Source organism: Myotis myotis, unplaced genomic scaffold, assembly GCF_014108235.1.
Source record: "Myotis myotis isolate mMyoMyo1 unplaced genomic scaffold, mMyoMyo1.p scaffold_m19_p_20, whole genome shotgun sequence".
NCBI lineage: Eukaryota > Metazoa > Chordata > Mammalia > Chiroptera > Vespertilionidae > Myotis > Myotis myotis.
Genome location: NW_023416325.1, coordinates 23,368,177 through 23,386,371, shown reverse-complemented (window position 1 = coordinate 23,386,371; position 18,195 = coordinate 23,368,177). Strand labels below are relative to the sequence as shown.

At 41.7% G+C, this 18,195-nt stretch overlaps 1 pseudogene; it reads left to right on the top strand.

The window, feature by feature from the left end:
- Nucleotides 1-1,099: 1,099 nt before the first annotated feature.
- LOC118678353 lies at nt 1,100-1,819 on the top strand (annotated as a pseudogene).
- The last annotated feature ends 16,376 nt before the right edge of the window (nt 1,820-18,195 follow it).

Sequence of the window (18,195 nt, the reverse complement as noted above, 5' to 3'; positions counted from 1 at the left end):
AGGTCGCAATCTTTTGATAACAAATCTGGTACCATTACAAAGACCCCATTTACTCTTAAGATTTCTCAGTAGCATGATGATTGCACCTACTTTCAATTCTAATTTATGACACGACATTTGTGAAGGAGTAATCTATATATATAAAAAGCCTGAGGCTGTGATGACCAGGATGACCAAACCACCAGTCCACCCCCAACCCTCAGGCTCCAATTGATCAGGGGATGGCTAACAGGGGAACTGGGGTCCCTCAGGCTCCGATCAATTGGTGGCAGTGGAGACTGATGAGTGGCTGGAATGCATACTTCTTGGTCCCTCCTCCTGGTCCTCAGGCTACAATCAATGGGTGGTGGCGGCGGGGCGGAACTGGGGACTGGCTCCCTTAGTAGTCCTGCATGTCGGCTGTTTCCAGAACAAAAGTGGTGAAAGCGGACATCCCTGTCTTGTTCCTGTTCTTAGGGGAAATTGTAAACTGTGCTGCTATGAACATGGGTTGCATACATTCTTTCTCATTGGTGCTTCAGGTTTCTTAGAATATATTTGTAGAAGTGGGATCACTGGGTCAAATGGCAGATCCATATTTAATTTTTTTGAGAAAACTCCATACTGTTTTCCATAATGGTTGCACCAGTCTGCATTCACACCAGCAGTGCACAAGGGTTCTCTTTTCTCCACATCCTCACCAACAGTTGTCATTTGTTGATGGTAGCCATTCTGACAGCTGTGAGATGGTACCTCATTTTCATATTGATTTGCATCTCTCTGATGATTAGTGACTTTGAGAATTTTTTCATATTTCTCTTAGCCATCTTTATGTCCTCTTTGGAGACGTGTCCATTTAGATCCTTTGCCCGTTTTTAACTTGGATTGTCTTCCTTTTGTTAGGTTGTATGAGTTCCTTATATATTTTGGATATTAACCTTTTATTTGATGTGTCATTGTCAAATATGTTCTCCCATACAGTGGGCTCTCTTTTCGTTTTATTGATTGTTTCTTTTGCTGTGCAGAGCTTTTTATTTTGATGTAGTCCCACTTGTTTATTTTCTCCTTAGTTTCCTTTGCCTAAGGATATTTGTCTGTAAAGATATTGCAATGACTCTTTCAAACCGGCACCGAGCCATGGGTATCTCTCAGGACAACTGGCACAAGCGCCACAAGACCGGGGGCAAGAGGAAGCCCTACGACAAGAAGCGGAAATATGAGCTGGGACGCCCTGCCGCCAACACGAAGATTGGACCCCGCCACATACACACAGTCCACGTGCACGCCGGCAACAAGAAGTACCGGGCCCTGAGGCTGGACGTGGGCAACTTCTCCTGGGGCTCTGAGTGTTGTACGCGCAAAAGGAGGATTATTGATGCTGTCTGCAACGCATCCAACAATGAGCTGGTCTGCACCAAGACCCTAGTGAAGAACTGCATCGTGCTGGTTGACAGCACACCGTACTGACAGTGGTACGAGTCCCACTAGAGGCACTGCCCCTGGGCCGCAAGAAGGGGGCCAAGCTGACTCCTGAAGAGGAAGAGATTTTGAACAAAAAACGATCAAAGAAAATTCAGAAGAAATACGATGAGAGGAAAAAGAATGCCAAAATCAGCAGTCTTCTCAAGGAGCAGTTCCAGCAGGGCAAGCTGCTTGCATGCATTGATTCAAGACCAGGCCAGTGCGGCTGAGCAGATGGCTATGTGCTCGAGGGCAAGGTGCTGGAATTCTATCTGAGGAAAATCAAGGCCCGGAAAGGCAAATAAGTCCTCTTCCCTTCTATCTTAGCCCGTGTAATAAAGGTGTTTATCCTAAAAAAAAAAAAAAAAAAAAAAAAAAAGATATTGCAATGAGAGATGTCTGAATTTTTGCTTCCTATGGTTTCTTCTAGGGTTTTTATGGTTTGATGACTTACATTTAAATGTGTATCTACTTTGAGCTTATTCTTGTGTATGGAGTAAGTTGGCCGTCTAGTTTCATTTTTTTGCATGTACTGTCCAATGTTCCCAACGCCATCTATTGACAAGACTCTCTTAACTCCATTGCATGCTCTTGCCTCCTTTGTCAAATATTAATTGAGTGTAATGGCTTGGATCAATTTATGGATTCTCTGTTCTGTTCCATTGATCTATATGCCTGTTCTTGTGCCTGTACCGGGCTGTTTTGATTCCGGTGGCTTTGCAATATAACTTGAAATCTGGTGTTTGTAAATAGCTCCCTACTACTAAGAGAGCCAGTCCCCAGATTTCCTCCAACTTTGTTTTTCTTTCTCAAAATTGCTGCAGCTATTTGGTGCCTTTATTGATGCCATATAAATTTTTGGAGTACTTGTTCTAGCTGTGAAGTATGTTGTTGGCATTTTAATAGGGACTGCATTGAATCTGTAGATTGCCTTGGGCAGTATAGACATTTTAATGATTTTGATTCTACCAATCCATGAACATGGTATATTCTTCCACTTGTTTATATGTTCTTCTATCTTTTTTTCAATGTCCTGTAGTTTTTGAGTACAGGTCATTTGCTTCCTTGGTTAAGTTTATCCCTAAGTATCTTAATTTGTATGCTGCAATGCTAAATAGGATTGTTTGTTTAGCTTCTGTTCCTGAGAATTCATTATGAAAAAGCCATCAATTTGGGGGCATTGATTTTGTATTCTGCTACATTACCAAACTGATTTATTAAATCTAGTAGTTTTTTGGTGGAGTCTTTAGGGTTTTCTATGTGCAATATCATGTCATCTGCGAATAATGAGAGTTTTACTTCCTCCTTTCCAGTTTGGAGTCTTTTTATTACATCTTCTTGTCTGGTCGCTGTGGCTGGGACCTCCAGTACTATGTTGAATAAGAGTGGGGAAAGCGGACATCCCTGTCTTGTTCCTGGTCTTCGGGGAAATGGCTTTAGTTTTTCCCACTGAAAATGATGTTGGCTGTAGGTTTGTCATAAATGGTCTTTATCATGTTGAGATATGCTTCCTCTATTCCCACTTTGCCAAGAGTTTTCATAAAAAATGGGTTTTGGATTTTGTCAAATACTTTTTCTGCGTCAATTGCTATGATTATGCGATTTTTGTCTTTCAATTTGTTTATGTGATGTGTCACATTTATTGATTGTGAATATTGTACGAGGCTTGCATCCCTCAAATAAATCCTACTTGGTCATGGTGTATGATCTTTTTAATATGTCGCTAGATGCAGTTTGTTAATATTTTGTTCATCAGAGATATTGGCCTGTAATTCTCTTTCTTTGTAGTGTCTTTATCTGGTTTTGGAATTAGGATAATGCTGGCTCATAAAAAGAATTTGGAAGTGTTCCTTCCTCTTGGATCTTCTGAAATAGTTTGAGGAGTATAGCTGTTAGTTCTTCTTTGAACATTTGGTAAAACTATCCTGTTAAGTCGTCTGGTCCTGGGCTTTTGTTTGCTGGGAGTTTTTTGTTTGTTTGTTTGTTTTTTTACTGCTTCTATTTCAGCAGTTGTTATTGGCCTATTCAAGTTTTCTAATTCCTCCTGATTCAGTTTTGGGTGTTTATATTTTTCTAGGAATTTTCCTATTTCATCCACATTGTCCAGCTTGTTAGCATATAGTTGTTCATAGTATTTTCTTACAATCTTTTGTATTTCTGTGGTATCACTGGTTACTTCTCCAGTTTCATTTCTGATTTTATTTATTTAGGTCTTCTCTCTTTGTTTCTTGATGAGTCTGGCTAATGGTTCATCAATTTTGTTTATCCTTTCAAAGAACCAGCTCTTGATTTCATTGATTGTTTACAGTGTGTTTTTTTTAGTCTCTATGTTATTTGTTACTGCTCTAATCTTTATTATTTCCTTCCTTCTACTTACTTTTAAGGACTTTCTTGTTGTTCTCTTTCTAGTTCTTTAAGTTGTAGGGTTAAATAGTTTGTTGCTGATATTTCTTGTTGTTTTTTGGGTGGTTGTGTTGGTTTTGTTTGTTTGTTTGTTTGTTTGTTTGATATACCTGTAGTGCTATGGACTTCCCTCTTAGAACTGCTTTTGCTGTGTCTCAGAGATTTTGCATTATTGTGTGTTCATTTTTATTTGTTTCCAGAAAGTTTTTAATTTCTTTCTTGACCTTGTTCATAAGGCATTTATGGTTTAATAACATGCTTTCTAGCCTCCGTGTGTTGGAATGTTTGGGGCGTTTTTACTGTAGTTGATTTCTAATTTCATGTCACAATAATCTGAGAAGATACTTCATATGATTTCAATATTCTTTTTTTAAAATATATTTTTTATTGATTTTTTACAGAGAGGAAGGGAGAGAGATAGAGAGTTAGAAACATTGATGAGAGAGAAACATCAATCAGCTGCCTCCTGCACACCTCCTACTTGGGATGTGCTCGCAACTAAGGTACATGCCCTTGACCGGAATCGAACCTGGGGCCTTTCAGTCCGCAGGCCTATGCTCTATCCACTGAGCCAAACTGGTTATGGCTCAATATTCTTGAACTTGTAGAGACTTAGTCTGTGTCCTAACCTGTGGATCAAGTGAATGATCCATGTGCACTTGAGAAGAATGTATATTTTGCTGCCTTGGGTATAATGCTCTATAAATGTCAAGTAAATCCATCTGATCCAGTGTGTTCTTTAGACTCACTCTTTCCTTGTTAATTTTTTGTCTGGAAGTTCTATCCAGTGAAATCAGCAGGGTGTTAAAAGTCCCCTACTATGATTGTATTGTTGTTGATCTCTCCATTAAAGTCCTCTAGCAGTTTTTTTATATATTTAGGTGCTCCTACATTGGGTGTGTGTATCTTTACCAGGCTTATATCCTCTTTTTGGATCCATCCCTTTAGTATTATGTAGTGGCCTTTGTTGTCTCTTGTGATGGCCTTCATTTTAAAGTCTATTTTGTCAGCTATAAGCATTTCCTTTCCATTTGCATCCCTTCATTTTCATCCTGTGTGTGTCTTTTGTTCTGAGGGGGTCTCTTATAGACAGCATAAAGTTGGGTCATGTTTTTGTATCCATTCAGCTACTCTATGCCTTTTTATTGAAGCTCTTAATCCATTTACACTTAGGGTTATTATTGATAGGTACTTATTTATTGCCATTTTAATTCTGTATGGCAAGGTTTCTCTCTGTGTGTCTTCTTCTCATTACAGCAGTCCCTTAAGCATTTTTTGTAATGCTGGCTTGGCAGCGATGTACTCCTTTAGCCTTTTTTTCTTTCTTCCTTCCTTCCTTTCTTTCTTTCTTTCCTTCTTTTCTTTTTCTTTTTTTTTTTTTTTTTTTTTTTTTGGTCTGGGAAGCTCTTTGTTTGACTGTCTATTTTGAATGACAGTCTTTCTGGATATAATCTTGGGTTCAGAGCCTTGATTTCCATAACCTTGAGTACTTCATGCCATTCCTTTCTGGCCTATAGAGTTTCTGATGAGAAATCAGGTGTCAGCCTTATGGGAATTCCTTTGTAGGTAACTGTTTGCTTTTCTCTTGCTATCTTTAAGATTCTCCCTTTGTCTTTCATTTTTGGAATTTTAATTATGATGTGTCTGGTCATTGGCCTATTTGGTTTCTTCTTGCTTGGGTTCTCTGTGCCACCTCAACTTATGTGACTTTTTCCTTTACCAGGTTAGGGAAGTTTTCTGCCATTATTTCTTGAAACACCTTCTCTATCCCTTACTCCCTTTCTGCCTCTTCTGACACACCTGCTATTTAATATTGTTACATTTTGCATTGTCCCACAGCTCCCTTGAGCTGTCCTCCTGTTTTTTTAATTATTTTTTTCTTTTTGGTTCTCTGATTGATCTATATTTTCAACTCTGTCTTCTAATTCACTGATTTGATCCTCAGCTTCCTCTAATCTGTAGTGTATTCCTTCCAATGTGTTCGCTATTTGTGTTATGTCATTCTTTATCTCCAGCTGTTCTTTTTTCATAGTTACTATGTCTTTTTTTTCATGCTGTTGTGCATCTTTACCATCTTTACACTGAACTCTGTTTCAGATAAATTTCTTATCTCTGTTTCATTTATCTCTTCTTCTGGAGAATTCTCTTATTCTTTCATTTGGGTTTTTTCTTTGTCTCCTCATTTTGGCTGTCTGAGTTTGTGACTATGTATTAGGTAGATCCTCCACACCTGTCAATCTCTAATGCAAGACAGTGTTAAATGCTGTTTCTGAAAACAGACTCAAAGTCTCCAGAGCCTGCCTCTGCCTACAGACGGATAGGATTCTGACTTAAATTGCCCCCCAGGTAATTGTCCTCAGGTGTGGTGAGAATTTTTTTCACCAGGGTGGGGCAGTTGCTTCTTCCTGGCGGTTAATTGTTATTTTTAGTCTCTTAAGTGGCCTCAGGGCAAGGTGTTTTCCAATAGTGTGGGTCAACTGTCTTCTCATCAGGCAAACCCAAAGTGTTCATGAGAAGATGACCTCTGCAGTTTGAGGAAATGACTCAGCCCAGGAAACTAGTGTCTGCCTTCTGAGCTCTACCCCCTGAGTCCCCAATCCTGGCTTCTATTGTTGTGCTCTCTGTTGGGGGAGGGGGGGGGCGGGCCACAGCTTGGGGATTAGACCCCAGCGTTCTCAGTGGCAACCCCTCACAGTTGAGATATCTCTCCAGTCACCTCAGTTGCTGTCTGTGGGTGCCCCCTCAGGCCTTTAGCCCCTCTGCCCCTCCTACCTGTTTCTATGCAGTCTCCACTTTCAGTCCTTGGGTTTCAGGGTTCTCTCTCATGAGTTTTCCATTGATTATTCAGGAAGTTTTTCTGTATTTTAGTTGTAATTCCAGTTTGTTCCTGGGAGCATGTCCCTGCAGCATCCACTTACTCTGCCATTTTTAAATCACCAATATGCTGTACACTTTAAACTTACAATGTTTTATGTCAATTAGACCTAAATAATTAAATTAAATTAAAATTAAGAAATAGTCCTGCCATTCTTACCCTGTCCTTGAAGCACGATGATAACAGACCTAAGGGCCTGCAGGCTGGGGACTGTTTTACCATCTGAAGCTTGTCCCTAGGACCAGGCACAGAGCAGGGCCCGCGGGGAAGGTGCAGCAGCCTTCTCATGACTGTTGACACGCAGCCTGACCTTGCAGCCACGTCACCCAGCAGGAGAAGCTGAGGCTGACACAGTTTGGAGCATCACTCTAAACCAGCCGTGGGCAAATTACGGCCCGCAGGCCAGATCCGGCCCGTTTGAAATGAATAAAACTAAAAAAAAAAAAAAAGACCGTACCCTTTTATGTAATGATGTTTACTTTGAATTTATATTAGTTCACACAAACACTCCATCCATGCTTTTGTTCCGGCCCTCCGGTCCAGTTTAAGAACCCATTGTGGCCCTCGATTCAAAAAGTTTGCCCACCCCTGCACCAACACATGCTTGTATTTTTCACACCCATTGAAAAATCAAGATCTCTCCCAGTTGCAAAAGCAAGAGAGAGTCGGGAGGGGTCTATTTTTATTTTATTCCCAGCGTGTCTGCTCTGGAACCCTCACAGGAGACACTCTTGTTATCCATTGTTTCGTGTGAAAGCCTCGCATCTCTGCTTGCCACATAGCAATGGAAGTGTTGTGCAATCGCAGTACAAGCTAAAAAAAAGTGTGTTCCTCTTCTCACACAGCTGCTTTTTCTTATACCAAAGAAAATGGATGGGCAGCATAAGGGGAAATTTTATTGATAAGAAATAGAATTGAATTAAGTAGATCTAGAAACCTAGATATGAAGAAAACATCAAAGAACTTGATTTCAAAGAGCGGAAATCAAGCCTGGACATCGCCTTTGTCCCAGGGGGGCAGCGAGGGCCAAGGGGGTGGGCGGCAGGGATGTGTGCAGACCAGTTGCACTTCCATTCCCATGATTCCCATCGACGCGCAAGCACCTCCTTGGGCTGTGCTGTAGGGAGACAAGGTTACGGAATTCAATGGAAACTTGCTTCCTTGCTAATATTTTAAAAGTGTAGATCAGATAAAGAATTCTCTTAGACGCATTGTACTTGTGTACTCTCTTGCTTTCTGTCTCAATCTTAATGGAACATGAAGGGAATGCAGTATATTAATTGTAACTCTGTCCATATCTTTAACTAAGGGCCTGTTCCCATTTTTGTCTTTTATATAATTTTTGTCACCAAGAAAAGCAGAATTATACATTTTTTTTCCCCAGATTGAGTTGGTGTAGTGTATTTTTGGTTATCAAAACACACATATAGGTTTGGGACTTTGAAATGGCAGGTATTCATAATGTGTGAAAAAGCATGATACATAACTGTACAATCTAATTACATAAAAATGGCTGCACAGTTGCGCACATACACATGGGACCCAGAAGGGCACATTAAATGTGAACTGCTGTGACTATGGATGATTTTGTTCTTTGCTTCTTGTGTTTTCGCCTCCTATTAGGCACATGTTAACTTTTAAAAAATAAATGTTATTTTAAAAACCTGAAAAGAAAATACAGTGGTCTCAGAGGTTGCAAGACATAATTTTTGAGTATTTCTTTTTTAAAATGTAGGTTTACTTTCAAATTATAGAAAATGCATTTGAGTGAATCTTTGTGGAACTGTGTACATTGATATTAGATATATTTTTCCAAATCGTATATGGTATGTAATGTAAACACAAATAACTTATAACCTATACAATGAGGGAAGATTAAGTTATACCAAGCCACAGGGAATTCCACTCTGGCAAGTGCTATGTCTGCCATGTACATCCTGGAAATTACAATGTTGAAGTGCCTGCTGCTGCCTCCCCTGTTCAGTTGCTGCCCCACCCTCAACCCAAACCTCCCTCCTTCAGCCCACTCTACGATGAGTCCCGTTCTAGGACTGGGTTGTAGGTTTGGGAAAGTAAGCAAAAATATTTACCTCAGTTTCTCATCTTAAAATGGGATTCTGTGATAATTAAGTGAACCAGGAGTATGAAAGCACCCAGCTCTTCCAACGTAAATTATATGTGTTTCAAACATTTTCCTACACGTTCCCCATTCTTTCAACGTGAATTACACGTGTATCGAACACTTTCCTGCACATTTCAGCTCTATCATCATGAAATATGTGTTTTAAAACACTTCCCTACATATTTCCCAGCTCTTTGACATGAAATATGTGTTTTCTAAAACTTTCCCTCATATTTTCCCGGTCTTTCAATGTGAATTATGTGTTCCAAACAGTATCCTACACATATCATAACTCTAATCCTAAATCCTAACCCTTACAGTAATCCGTAACTCTAGCCCTAACCCGCACCCCAACCCTAAAACTAACCCTAACCATGTCCCTGACTCTTACGCTAAATACTTTCCTACACGTTTCCCAACACTTTCAACGTAAATTGTAAGAGTTTTCAAACACTTTTCTACATATATCCCAGTTCTTTCAGGGTGAAATACAGGTGATTACAAACACTTTCCTAATTATTTACCAGCCCTGTAAACGGGAATTATAAGTGTTTCAAACACTCCCCTATATATTTCCCACCTGCTTTTTTTTTTACTTGCAAGTAAAGGCTTCCTGTTTATTGTATTGTTGGGGTCCAGCCCCAGCAGGTCCAAGGGTTCCCAAAGGTGTGAACGGAGTCAGCGAAGAAGAAAGGACAGGGAGACAGCGTTCAGTTGATCAGCATAGCCAGGTTCTCTAGCCAGGTTCTATCCAGGATCTCCAGCCAGGTTCTGTGTCCCACCTGTTTTAATGTGAACTATAAGGGCTTTCAAACATTTTCCTATGTATTTTCCAGGTCTTTGACATGAACTTAAATGTTTTTGAACACTTTCCTACGTAATTTCCCACTCTTTCAACATGAATTCTGCAATCCAAACACTACTCTAAACATTCCTAATTAAATCCTAAATACTAATGCAAGAAGTAAGCCCTAACACTAGTCCCAACCCTAATCCCTAACCCTAACTCTAACATTAACCCTAACCTTATCACTATCCTGTACTCTTTAATGTTGAATCCTAAGTGTTTCAAACACTTTCCTGCACATTTCCTACATTATTAAATGTGGGATGTTCTGCAGGAAAAGTAGCCCAGGCTTGTTAAATAAAGGACCCAAGACCATGAACACTAGTGTGTAAATTTGTATATGTATGTTTCCCCACGTCCCGCGTGGTTCAGGGTTCAAGATCTGGAAGAGGGGCCACACACAGGTGAAAGAGACAAGACAAGTAATAATTTGGAAATTGGGGGGCCAGGCGAGAGCCCATCCCAAGAGGATGGACTCCGCTTGTGCTCAGGCCTCGCCATCCTTTTATTCAGTTGGGGATCCACCCATAGCCGTTAGGCAGGCAAGTTCCAGTAACAGACAATCTTATCAGTGAGGATTTACATGACTATCTGGTGGGGAAGTTGCTTCAGCTAGCACTGTCTCGACTAAACAGTGGGTGCGTAGCTCTGACCTTTGCCAGGGCTCAAGGGCCACCAGCCTTCCGGGCTCCTTGTCCACACCTCTCTGCTAGTGAAGACAATAGGCGGCTTCCCACAACTGGAGTATTTACAATACATAGTAGACCTTGATCAGATCCTTGATTTTAAAAAATCCACTATAAAGAACATTTTGGGGATAGTTTTTGAAATTTTACTATGGGTGAGAGATTTACAATGCTGTGAAGTTCTGCAAGGAACATGGTGCGGATTTATTAGGAATAAAGGCAACAGTCCGTGACAATGGCTGCTGGATAAATCACAGAGCAGCTGTCAGCAGATTTCAGGAAACCAAGATGGCGGCATAGGTTAAGCCGGAGATCGCTGCCTCAAACAACCACTTCAGAGATATAACTAAAGGACAGAACGGACATCACCCAGAACCACGGGAAGGCTGGCTGAGTGGAAATTCTACAACTAGGAGGAAAGAGAATATCATACCCAGACTCAGAGGAGGCGCAGTGCTGAAGTGAAATACTCAGGTGCGGAGTGTGCGCGCGGAGCGGGCTGGCGGCGGAGGGCGCGATTGTTGTTTTCAATCGGGAGGGAGTTTCAGACTCTGAGCTCCAGATCCGGGCGAGTCTCTGGGGACCGAGACTCAAACGGGAGAAACAGGACTGTCTGGCTTCGGTCGGAACTCGAAGGCAGCTTTCTCTCCGAGGTTTGCAGCCATTGCTGGGGCTCTGAGAGGCAGAGCCCCTGGGGAAGGAACTGAGAGTCGCCATAACTGCTCGTTCCGCCCGCCCTGTAGATCCCCGGGGACCCGCCCCGCCCAAGCCCTGCACAGAACCATTTGCCGGATAGCCTCAGGCAAACGCTAGATTAGCACCGCCCTAGAGATCCAGCACAGAAGCCCTCCCACTACAGACACAGCAGACTCTCATAGCCAGTTAGCCTGGAGGTCAAATCACCCCGGTATTGCCGACATCAATCAAGGCTTAAAGGCAACAAGACTGCGGACAAAGACCACTAGGGGGTGCACCAAGAAAGCATAAAAAATGCGGAGACAAAGAAACAGGACAAAACTGTCAATGGAGGATATTGAGTTCAGAACCACACTTTTAAGGTCTCTTAAGAACTGTCTAGAAGCTGCCGATAAACTTAGTAAGGCCCTCGAAAAGACTGGTGAGACCGCCGATAAATGTAGTGAGATCCTCAAGAAATCTAATGAGACCCTCGATGTTGTGATAAAGAACCAACTAGAAATTAAGCATACACTGACTGAAATAAAGAATATTATACAGACACCCAACAGCAGACCAGAGGAGCGCAAGAATCAAGTCAAAGATTCGAAATGCGAAGAAGCAAAAAGCACCCAACTGGAAAAGCAAAATGAAAAAAGAATCCGAAAATATGAAGATAGTGTAAGGAGCCTCTGGGACAGCTTCAAGCGCACCAACATCAGAATTATAGGGGTGCCAGAGGATGAGAGAGAGCAAGATATTGAAAACCTATTTAAAGAAATAATGACAGAAAACTTCCCCCACCTGGTGAAAGAAATAGACCTACAGGTCCAGGAAGCGCAGAGAACCCCAAACAAAAGGAACCCAAAGAGGACCACACAAAGGCACATCATAATTAAAATGCCAAGAGCAAAAGATAAAGAGAGAATCTTAAAAGCAGCAAGAGAAAGAAACCCAGTTACCTACAAGGGAATACCCATACGACTGTCAGCTGATTTCTCAACAGAAACTTTGCAGGCCAGAAGGGAATGGCAAGAAATATTCAAAGTGATGAATACCAAGAACCTACAACCAAGATTACTTTATCCAGCAAAGCTATCATTCAGAACGGAAGGTCAGATAAAGAGCTTCACAGATAAGGAAAAGCTAAAGGAGTTCATCACCACCAAACCAGTATTATATGAAATGCTGAAAGGTATCCTTTAAGAAGAGGAAGAAGAAAAAAAAAGGTAAAGATACAAATTATGAACAACAAATATGCACCTATTAACAAGTGAATCTAAGAATCAAGTGAATAAATAATCTGGTGATCATAATAGAATCAGGGACATAGAAAGGGAATGGACTGACTATTCTTGGGGGGGAAAGGGGTGTGGGAGATGCGGGAAGAGACTGGACAAAAATCGTGCACCTATGGAAGAGGACAGTGGGTGGGGAGTGAGGGCAGAGGGTGGGGCGGGAGCTGGGAGGAGGGGAGTTATGGGGGGAAAAAAAATGAGGAACAAATGTAATAATCTGAACAATAAAGATTTAATTTAAAAAAAAAAAAAAAAAAAAAAAAAAGAAATTTTACTATGGACTTGTGAGGAAGGGGCAAAATTCCCTTTTCTCTCCTCTGGTTCTTTTGGCTGGGCAAATAATCAAATTAACAAGAGACAGATTGACAAGAGAAAATCAAATTTAATTTTGTGCTCATGGGAACCCCACATACACAAGACAGTCAGAGATACAACACACAAGAAGTTCAGACACAGAAAGGAAAAACGGGTCTATTAGACATTCTGAGTTAGGGATGAGGTGATGCACCGTGGGGTCCCAGAAAGCCACTGCAGGGAGAGCACTCTAGAGTTTGCTCTAGACTTCTGACTCTAGGTCAGAAAAGGTTATCTTGGATAATCTCTTATTATGAGCAAGGCTGCTAATTTAAATTTCTCTAGATAGTTAAAGAGGGGAGATTAATAGAAGTTTGTCTTTAACTCAAAATAATCCATATACCACTGAGGCGCATCTTGGTGTGGCTCATTCTGAACCCCAGCAGACTCAAGGTATTAATGCTGATTTTTGTAGGTGCAATACTGGTGCTGTGGTTATGGAGAATGTTCTTGTCCCTGGAACATGCAAACTTAAACCTTTAATGCTGAAATGTCATGATATGGGAAGCTTTCGTTTGGACAGTTTAGCTAAAGGAAAGTATGTATATAAATAAAGAGAGAGTGAAATAAGGTGGGTATAAAAAGAACTTGTCAGTTGGTGAATGTAGGTGAAGAGGTATATGGGTATTCTATTATTCCTTCAACTTTCCTGTGGGTTTGAAAATATTCAAATTAAAGCAATAAAAAATTGTGCTTCATCCTTTAAATTACAAAAGACTTTAGATTTCTCTCAGTGGTAGTGATGCATTTTGGAGGAAAGATGGGACATTTGAACAGAGGGGATGGTCTATGGCCCTAGAGCAGGGGTGGGCAAACTTTTTGACTCGAGGGACACAATGGGTCCTTAAACTGGACCGGAGGGCTGGAACAAAAGCATGGATGGAGTGTTTGTGTGAACTAATATAAATTCAAAGTAAACATCATTACATAAAAGGGTACGGTCTTTTTTTTTTTTAGTTTTATTCATTTCAAACAGGCCGAATCCGGCCCGTGGGCCATAGTTTGCCCACGGCTGCCCTAGAGCCTAGCTCGTTTGGTGACAGATGGAATTAAAAATGCAGGTCTTTATTCCTACGAAAAAACCCTCACCTGGGCAATAAAGCCCAGGGCTCCAGAGCCATTCTGTCTGCTTAGCATCTTACTCATGGAATTCTTCTATTTCTTACCTTTTTATTTAAAATTAGAGGCCTGGTGCACAAAATTTGTGCACTGGGGGGTGTCCCTCAGCCCAGCCTGCACCCTCTCCAATCTGGGACCCCTGGGGGGATGTCCAACTGCCGGTTTAGGCCTAGGATCAGGCCTAAACCGGCAGCCAGACATCCCTCTTACAATCTGGGACTACTGGCTCCTAACCGCTTGCCTGCCTGCCTGATCGCCCCCTTAACCACTCCCCTGCCAGCCTGATTGATGCCTAACTGCTCCCCTGCTGGCTCAATTGACCTCACCTGCCCTCCCCTGCCAGCCTGGTCACCCCTAACTGCCTCCGCCTGCCTCATCACCCCTAACTGCCCTCCCCTGCTGGCCTGACCGCTCCTAATGTCCTCTGCCTTGGCCCCCATCAAGATGGCTTTGTCTGGAAGGAAGTCGGACATCTGGAAGATGGCCAGTCGACCCAGTCTAATTAGCATATTACCCTTTTATTAGTATAGATAGATTATATAGGATAGGATTGCTTAAATGTGGGGGGGGGGGCCTTTTTCAGCAGGAGGAGATGCTCTTGGTAGACAAAAACACATAATCCCTATATCTGGACTGATAGCCAGCCATATGCACTATATTGCCAAAGTAGTCATTAAAAAATTGAACCACTTTCTTACACCTTGCACCAAACAGCTGTTGCCCTTAGAACCCCTCCTCAGTCCCTGCCTTAGGTTCTGCCTTCACAGTTCACCCAGATTAGGTTCTGATTGGTCAGTTTTGATGCAAGTCAGCATCTCTGGGCCTATCTCTTGGCCTGTCATGCTGTTCCCGGTGCCAGGAGGCCTCTCGGCTCCGCTGATCCCGGTGCTGGGAGGCATATTACCCTTTTACTATATAGGATAGAGGCCTGGTGCATGGGTGGGGCTGGCTGGTTTGCCCTGAAGGGTGTCCTGGATCAGGGTGGGGGTCCCCACTGGGGTGCCTGGCCAGCCTGGGTGAGGGGATGATGGCTGTTTGCAGCTGGTCATACACCCTTCAGGGTGGGGGTCCCCACTGGGGTGCCTGGCCAGTCTGGGTGAGGGGCTGAGGGCTGAAGCTCCCAACTGCTCCTTTTTTTCTTTTCTTTTTTTTATTCTGGGCCAGCTTTAGCTCTGGCTCCAGCTCTGAGGCCTCTGCTGCTGAAAGCAGGTATCTGGTTTGTTTGTGTTCTATAATTGAAACAATGTATAACTCCAGCTCTGAGATCCCAGCTCACTGAAAGTAGGTTTCTGGGGTTTTGCTTAGCTTCTATATTTGTTACAATGTTTCAAACTGCAGGCTCAGAGGCCAGCAAGGCAGGTGGGGAACGTTGGTTTCCTCTGTCACTGAAGCAAGCAAGCCTCATGTTAGTTTCAAGCTGCCTGGCTGCCTGCCGCCATCTTGGCTGGCAGTTAATTTGCATATCGCCCTGTTTAGCCAATGGGAAGGGTAGCAGTCGTACACTAATTACTATGTTTCTCTTTTATTAGATAGGATATGCTTTTATTAATTTCTTTTTTTTAGAGAGAGAAAAACATTGATTGGCTGCTTCTCATATGCACATCAACAGGGGATCAAACCCACAACCTGGATATGTGCCCTGACCAGGAATCCAAACCAGCAACCTTTTGGTGGACAGGAGTGAGTCTCACCGGCCAGAGCTGGACTTTTTCTCTTTTATACCAACACAGATTTCTTTCTCAAAAGCCACAGATCCAGCTAGTAATCTCTAGTTGGAAGTGTCAACATGGTTGGCCTTTGAAATCAAAGTAAAGTGGTTCTTTAGGATGCTCACAGTCAAAGCAAATTTTCCTATAAATAATGGCTCTTGAGACTATCTCCAGGGAAGTGCTACTACCTGAAATAGGGCTGCCTCGTTCCCATATTAGCCTTGTTACACTCCACCCTCTTCTTTCATTAAAGCTACTGTTTTTAAATCTTTCTTTCAAAGAATGCTCTAGGTATTTGTAATTCTATTTCTGTCTCCTTTGTCTTCACGAATGTCACTATCCCTTACCTCCTTTGACTGATACACACTGTCCCTCAGAGACAATACACTTTCCATTTAGAAAGTGGCTACTGGTGAATTTGCCAACAAGAGCTTCTCTGAGCATATCTGGAAAACGTTGTGGGGAGCTGAGCAATACTTGATTAGAGAGCTGAAAGGGGGTGCTAGAGTTGTGGCTTGCTTCTTATCTGTTGGTCTATTTTGAAAACAATAGCTCATTCACTTGTTCAGGATGAGTAACAGTCCATGGTGAATGAATAAAAAGTTGTTGAACTAATTTCCTGTGAATGTGTTCTGCATGAGGGTCTGACTGTAGAGAGAAGCATTCCAAATGTTTTTAGCCAAAACAGCACAGTCAGGTGGAGTGGGCAGCTTCCCCATAGAAGTTACTGCACTGGGTCAGCACTCATTAGACGTTTGCATTCTGGTAGGCTTACTTGCTATATTAACCTTATTTTTTACTTTATAATCACTCTCACATATGAACTATTCAATCATTATGAACAAGGGGTAGTGGAAGGAGACTAAAATTCGCCTATCACCAATTGCATGCCAGGAAATTTACATTAATTGTTTCATTTAATCCTTATAATATCCCTATAAATAAAGTTTTCTTTTCTTCATTTAACAGATGAGAAAAGCAAGACTCAGAGAGTTTAAGAGACTCCAAACACACTGTTAGAAGCCCCAGAATCTGAAATTCATGCTGTGTCTATTATTTCCAGTAATTTATAGTCAACTTTTATATTTTCAGGTCTTAAGTGATAACTAGAAGGCTTTAAATCATTAATTTCCTTCCACCCTCAAATACACATCTGGGCCATCTCCCCTTCATGACCAGTCAGCGTAAGCTCTGGGTTGAAAGGATCTTCAGTAAAATCTGTAGAGAAGAATAAGTACATGCATTTTCAAACCACATATTAATGAGCCTGAAAAATATACAGACAGTACTCGAGTTATGTCGGACTTGACGAACATTGTTTTGTGGTTATGTCACCATCTCCCATGTATTTATTAAAAAAAAAACTTCCATCATTTTGATGCATGTACATATGTGCTTTATGTTTTTTATTTTTTTTTTTACCACAAGATCAAGAATTGTTATCTTTCTTTTAATTTTTTTTTTTTTTTTTTTTTTTTACTGTTTCACTTCATTACTGTTGTGTATGTGCTCCATGTGAGTGACGTAGGTGCTTACGTAGGTGGGTTCTGACTTACGGCAAAAATCGCATTACATCGCACTGTAGAAACGGATCTCCGACATAACCCGAGGAACTACTGTACATATTTAAATCATTCCATTATTATACACTTCAATTATACCATTGATTTCAGTAATTCTCAATCCTCCTGAAGTTGGTAGATACTGGAATGTCACCAATTTTCTTAAGCCATGTTGTAGGAGAGCTGAAAAAGGGTGCTAGAGTTGTGGCTTGCTTCTTATCTGTTGGTCTATTTTGAAAACAATAGCTCATTCACTTGTTCAGGATGAGTAACAGTCCATGGTGAATGAATAAAAAATTGTTGTAGTAAATCCTTATAATTTACTCCAAAATGGCTGTGGAGTAAATGGAAGCTACACTAACACTCTCCCAGCACCAAACTGGAATTACAACTAAAATACAGAAAAAAACACCCTGAATAATCAACTGAAGACTAGCTGGAGAGAACCCTGATAACCAAGGACAGAAAGTGGAGACCACATAGAGACTGACAGGAAGTGTGGAGGCGCAAGAGAGCAGCCAGGCTCCCACAGACAGCAGAAGTTCCAGAGGGATGTCTCAGCTGTCGCGGTTCCCACTCAGAACTCTGGGTTCTAAACCCCAAGCTGGACCTCCCAGCCCAGAACTGAGGAATGTGCCCACATAACATCTGGTTGTTAACCAGTTAACTGCCACGCCTTCAAAACTGAAACCACCCTCACACACCATGATATTTTGAATTTAATTTAAAAAATCAATTTGCAATGAATATTATAAAAATATATATTACAATGTGGGTGTTCTTGAGTATTTTCAGCTGAAAAATCTCATGAAAAATGGTTTTAAAGTTGTTCAGGGCTGCCACTTAGGAAAAACATTTTTTTTTTATAGGCACATTTGGCATGTGGGGAAGGTCCACCCCTTTCATCTACAGACACTTATGGCGTACAATGGGTTAAAAGCAGCGGGGTTGCTGTCTACCAGGGAGAGATGGCTGGAAGTGCAGGCATCCTCTTAAAGGGCCAACACACAAAATTTTGTGTGCAGCCACTCACCTTGAGTTCCAGCAGAAGGAGGGCAGAGTGCACTGGAGCTATATAAGCACAAAGCAGGGTTGGGGGCTCTGG